The sequence below is a fragment of the Cricetulus griseus genome (genome assembly GCF_003668045.3).
Source record: "Cricetulus griseus strain 17A/GY chromosome 1 unlocalized genomic scaffold, alternate assembly CriGri-PICRH-1.0 chr1_0, whole genome shotgun sequence".
In the NCBI taxonomy this organism is placed as follows: Eukaryota; Metazoa; Chordata; class Mammalia; order Rodentia; family Cricetidae; genus Cricetulus; species Cricetulus griseus.
In genome coordinates, this window is record NW_023276806.1 from 227,158,567 (window position 1) to 227,165,234 (window position 6,668).

Consider the following 6,668-nt stretch of genomic DNA (forward strand, 5'->3'; position numbering starts at 1 on the left):
ATAAAATGAGTACAGTGGTACAGATTCATTAATTAGCAAATATTCTTTCACTTTGCCCTCTTGCTATGAGCAAAACATAGTTCTGGTCTACTGACTTTCATTTGGCCAGTGGAGTGTTAGCAAACATGGCGAAAGATTAGCTGTAAAAATTTTTACATGCTTTATCTTAAGTCTTTACCATGGTGGTTCTTTCTGGGAAGGCATGACCTGCTAAATCTCAGCTCTGTATCTCAGAAGCTTAGCCTAGAAAAGCACATGTGAGATCTGTATGAGCTGGTGTCCTGGATTTAAACTCCTCTGAGAACAACCAGTGTCATAGAAGAGCACAGCAGGGCTCAGAAGAGCGTGAGTTAGCACACAGAACTTTGAGCATGTGAGTGAATATTTGCTTTGCACCATTGTGTGGGGAAGTTATTTCAAATAATTATCATTTGTGAGGGCTATATCAGTTAGTGAGGGCTAATTAAGACAGTAGGTTTAGCAAAGCCTTATGCAAACTCTTGTTGAGGAATAATAAGTAGAATTGACACAATTTATTAGAGTTTACTTTATCTGGAGTACTGTCTCAGCTATTATATTAGGAAAGAAAGAATGATGGCATGGATGAAATAATGAAATAGAACAAGGATCTTCCTTCTGAGATGTATCTCTGTACATCAGATTTCCAGCTTTTGAGCATGAACCTTAATAATGTTTTGCCATATCAAAGAAGAAACACCCCCCCTGCCCACTACACCTCTCTCTCTATGTGTATGTGTGTGCAGATAGTCTTCAGAAAGTAGAGCTGGATGTTCAAGAATATGTTATGTACTATATACATTGATGCACATATATATCTAAACACGTATCTATGTACATACATATACACACAGACATATACACATATATGTATATATATACATACACACACAAGTGTGTGTATCAGGGGACAGAGACTCATTAGAGTAAGCTCGACTCGAGCTCACAATTTTCTTGTCTTCATCACTGAGTGCTGGGATTAAAGGCATGCATGTGCCATCAAGCCTGGCTTACTATATTTTAAATTTACTTACTCATTTAATTAAATAGGGATGCTTAAATGTAATCTTTTCATAATAATAAATCTATAAAAATGCACATGAAAATTAAAATATTAAAAAGTCTGCTGATTTAACAGTGAAGTGATTTCACAAAACACTTTCTGCCTTCCAGACATGGTAGTTAGAGCTACGTAAGTGGGACTCTGTCTCAAAGTAAATGTATATACATACATAAATATACACACATTAAAATACTCAAGTTATCTTCTTGAATATTCAGTTTTACTGTCTGAAGACAGTGGCCATGTTGTTGACCCATAACCAGTACTTAGGGTTTCAAAAATGAAGGACATTTGTGTACATGCCATGGCGCTCTGGTGTGCACACCAGTGGTGATTCTGAGATCACCTGATTACATTGACAACTGAGAATCTATTCATGAATGAGCTTTAGATGCAGTTATGAATGGACAAGTGCAATTAGTTTGATGCCTGAAGCAGTGCTGAGGACTTGGCAAGAAGTCAAGAAAACCCAGGTGCCTAAGTACTGGCTTAGGACTTCATAATTACTCCTTTGGCAGAGGACATATTTGAGAGCGAGAGATCATATTTGAGATTAAAAAACAAAAGATGACTTTTTGTACTAGTATCAAGATCTGAGTTCTAGAACTAGCTCTTGTTGACCAACCTGGTCTCGAACTCACAGAGATCCACCTTCCTCTGCCTCCCCAGAGCTGGGATTAAAGGCTGGCAAATGAGAAGGGGAGAGGAGGAAGGGTGAGAAGGACATAAAGGAGCAGGAAGGTTGTGTAGGGGGAAGAATAGAGGAGAGCAAAATAAGAGATACCATCAAAGAGGGAGTCAGTATAGATTTAAAGAGAAATCAGGTGCTAGGGAAATGTCCAGAGATCTACAAGGATGACACCAACTAGCCATTTAAGTCAACAGTTGACAGGCTACCTTAAATGCCCTCCCCTGATAATGAGATTGATGACTAACTTATATGCCATCCTAGAGCCTTCATCCAGCAGCTGATGGAATCAGAAGCAGAGACCCACAGCTAAACACTGAACTGGAATCCAGTTGCAGAGAAGGAGGAGTGATGAGCAAAGTGGACAAGACCAGGCTGGCAAACCTCACAGAAACAGCTGACCTGAACAAGAGGGAGCTCTTGGCCCCCAGACTGATCACTGGGAAACCAGCATGGAACTAATCCAGACCCCATGAATGTGGGTGTCAGTGAGGAGGCCTCAGAAATCTATGGGGCCTCTTGTAGTAGATCAGTACTTATCCCCATCATAGGAATGGACTTTGGGAGTCCATTTCACATAGAGGGATATTCCCTCAGCCTAGACACATGGGGGAGGGTCTAGGCCCTATCCCAAAGGATATGACAGACTCTAAAGATTTCCCCCTCCCATGGAAGACCTCACTCTCCCTGGGGAGCAGAAATGGTATGGGATAGGAAGAGTGTTAGTGGGGGGCAGGGGAGGAGGGGAGGGAGAGAGAACTGGAATTGACATGTAGAACAATCTTGTTTCTAATTTAAATTTAAAAAATGGAGGGGAAAAAAAGATCTGAGTTCTATTCCCCAGCACACATGAAAATAGCAGAGTATGGTGGCAAGGGTCTGTAATCTTCGCCCTAGAGAAGCAAAAACAAGAGGCTCCGTAGAACTCAATGGCCATCTAGTGTTGTTAATTGGTAAGCTCCTGACTCACTCTCAAAGCTAAGGGAGAGGCCAACAGAGAAAGAAATGATATTGACGTATGGCCTCAACATGTTTGCACACATGTGCAAATATATGCACATATGTGAACATGCATATGTGCTTTACACTCAAACATAGAACCAAATGAATTTGAAGAATATGGTTCTGGATGTAGATTACTGTTTGAGAACTTGGCCAGCATTCCATATGCCCTGGGTTAGACCGTGAGCATGAAAAACAAAAGTTTTGGAGGATAACAAATCACCACTCCTACCCCCAATCAATACGTAGTAATACAAGGGATGAAAGACAGTTTAAAAAGGAAAAACAACCAACTTTTGACTTTAAAAATTCACTAAAACAAGGTTAATGCCAGAGAAACTCAGTTGCTAAGGCTTTGTTCAATTCCCAATCCTGATTAATTGTTGATTTTATAACAACCTACAAGCTTACCCCATTTCAATACACCTCTACGTTGATCTGAAAAAATGGAGTTATCAATAGCTGTGAAGACTGATTGATATGTGTGGCCAAATTATTCTACACACTCTTCACCCACTGGGTGTGGTTTGTACATGGCAGACGCTACTGCCGTCACACTTGCTACTTTCTGCTGTTACAGTATCAGTTAAAAGGTCAATGGTGGAGAGGAATTAAAGCAGCCAGACAGCAGTGTCTGCAGGGAGAAACATGGCTGCTGCATGAGGCGTGTGCTTGGTTCTGTCTCCTCACTGCCCAGCTCCATGAGTTGGCTGCTCTGCACATGTGTTGGGCATGGCTGTGGTGGTGATGAGTCACCCAGAGCAGGACACAGCAGATAAGGAGGCCTCACTCCTGAGGCAGCTCCAGGAACAGTGGTTATTTTACCATCAGGAGCATCTTGGTAGGGAGGGGCGAACCCAGTTCCCATCATGATTATTGGCTCAATTTCACCAACAAGGAGAGAACCTAAGTTCGGGCTGTGGAGGCTATCCACAGGGTTATGACACAGAGGACACAGCTCCTCAATTTACTCTCTTGTGTCAGCCCCATGCTGCACCTGAGAGCATGAGTTCACCAGCTGACACTCATCTAGTCTGAACTGTCCCTGTAATCATTTGCCTAGAAAATTGCCAACTACGGGAATTGGCTGGTAGCCGATGAGGGAGGAAATGAATATAGTGGAAATGTGAGTGCCCATGGGTAGAGAGAGAGCTTTAGACTTCCTGAGAAATCTTTGGTGTGTACCAGAGCAGAATAGATCCTTAACGTATGTGTGCATGCCTGTGTGTGTGTGTGTGTGTGTGTGTGTGTGTGTGTGTGTGTGTGTGTGTGTGTGTTGTGTGTAGGTACTCATGTGTCATCAGAGGACAACTCTTTTCAGATTTATATTTTAATCATACACATACACTCACACACACACACACACACACACACACACACACACACACACACACACACACGCACACGCATGCACACATGCAGGTTTGCCCGCATGTGAGTGCAGGTGCCTGTGGAGGCTACAAGGGATTGTCAGATTCCCTGGTGCTGGGGTTATAGGGAGTTGTGAGCTATATGGGTGTTGGGAATTGAAGTCAGGTCCTCTGAAAGTGCGTTTTCTTACCCAGTGAGCTATTTCTCTAGCCCGAAGAGGGCAACCTTTGGGGGTCCCTTCTCTCGTTCCGCCATGGATTCTGGGGATTGAGTTCAGGCTGTCAGGCTTGCACACAAGTGTTTTTGTTTGTTTGCTTGTTTGTTTTTTCCGAGACAGGGTTTCACTGTGTAGCTTTGGAGTCTATCCTGGCACTCGCTCTGGAGACCAGGCTGGCCTCGAACTCAGAGAGATCCGCCTGCCTCTGCCCCCTGAGTGCTGGGATTAAAGGCGTGCGCCACCACCAACCGGAGCACTCAAGTGCTTTTACCTCCTGAGCTGCCTTGTTGGGCCCTGGTCTCTTGATATCCTCGAGTATCAGTTGTCCCTTAGTCTGATTTTCATTCCCACCCGTAACCAAAAGTCCACTTCTGTTTCTGGCCTCTGCATTTTCCTAGCCATCCAAGACCACACTGACGATTACCTGTGACCTTTCATAACCTCCTTATCCTAAAGGAAGATCCCATGACTGTTTTCCTGTGTAATCTTTTCTGTGTGTTACTTTCATTAGCCATCAACCTGGCCCAGATCTTACTTCATCCCAGCACAGTGCCAGTGAAGCCACTGTCTTCTGTGGTTTTTGTCCAATCAACCCAAATCTGTAGTGCTGCATCGTTCTTCCTCAAGTATTATTTTATCTGGTCACAACTTTCCTCAAAGGGCTCATTGTTCCCAATATCTTGCTTTCTATTGCATGAAGTCTGGACCTGTCTTTATGACTTCCTTGGTATTACACCATGGCCCAAATGACACCATACCTTTGTTTTACTTTTCAAATTGCATAGAGACCCAGCTGCCTCCACATCCCTCCCAGGCAATCTAAAGTGAGGATATGATCAGGAAGTTTTGCTTCCATGCCATTATCTTGGCCATCCTAATATAACACATTTTGCCTAGGAAGAGAATACAGGGAACAGACATGTGCTTGCATTGCTGAGACTGCTGATGAGGGCCCAAGGTGATGTGGGAAGGACTGTTTGGGCTTGACACTCCATCTACTCCTACTAGACATTTATGAAGCATCTTGAAAGATTATGAAAGAAAAGGAATACTATGCCTGCCATAAAATAACTCCAGCCAATAAGGAGATGAAGATACAAATTGTCTTCCTAACAGAGTGCAGAGTAAAGAAAGAGACTTGTGTCCCATAAGTTTGGATAATAGAGGGAGCATTATAGGTTTAAAGAGAAATCAGGCACTAGGGAAATGTCTGTAGATCTACAAAGATGACACCAACTGACAATCTAAGTGACAGAAGAGAGGCTACCTTAAATGCCCCCTTCTGATAATGAGATTGATGACTAATTCATATGCCATAGTATAGCCTTCATCCAGCAGCTGGTGGAAGTAGAAGCAGACACCCACAGCTAAACCATGAACTGAACTGAAATTCAGAGAAGGAGGACTGATGAGCATAGGGGTCCATATCAGGCTGATGAAACCCACAGAAACAGCTGACCTGAACAAGGGAGAGCTCTTGGTCCCCAGACTGATAGCTGGGAGACCAGCATGGGACTCCCTGAATGTGGGTGTCAGTAAGGAGACCTTGGAAATCTATGGGGACCCTTGTAGTGGATCAGTACTTATCCCTTGCAGAGGAATGGACTTTGGGAGCCCAACCCACATGGAGGAATACTCCCTGAGCCTAGACACAAGGGGGTTGGCCTAGGCCCTATCCCAAAGGATATGACAGACTCTGAAGACCCCCAACCGAAGGCCTCACCCTTCCTGGGGAGCAGAAAGGGTATGGGATAGGTAGGGTATTAGTTGGGGGGGGGCAGGGGAGGAGGGGAAGGCGAGAGACCTGGGATGAACATGTAAAACAATCTTTCTATTTAAAATAAAAAATAAAATAATACTAATTTAAAAAAAGAAAGAGACTTGAAAGAGCTTTTTTCTTTTGTAGCAGGTATGGGGCCCTGGGAGGCAGGAATGGGAAACTATGACCTTCATTTTCCAGATGACAAACTCACTTACTTTCCTGAGAATGTAAGAGGCTTGTTTATTGTTACAGAGCTAATAATTAGCAGATTAGGGGCTGCTAGTTGGGTGATCTTTTTAATGTGTGGTTCTGACTACAACCAGCAGGGCCATGGCTCACAAGGCAATGAAGCATGGTTGGGAGCGGTGTTGAAGAATGGGCTTGGGGCTGTGAGGCCTCTCCAGCAACTGGTATTTGACTCAGGAAGGAAAGAATCCAAGAGATTTCAATCAGAAAAGAAAGTGGAGGAGGAAAGGATATTCTAGAAATAAAGAGAGAGCGTGAACAAAGTTACAAAGCCCAAACACAAGGAGCTGACCAAGTGCAA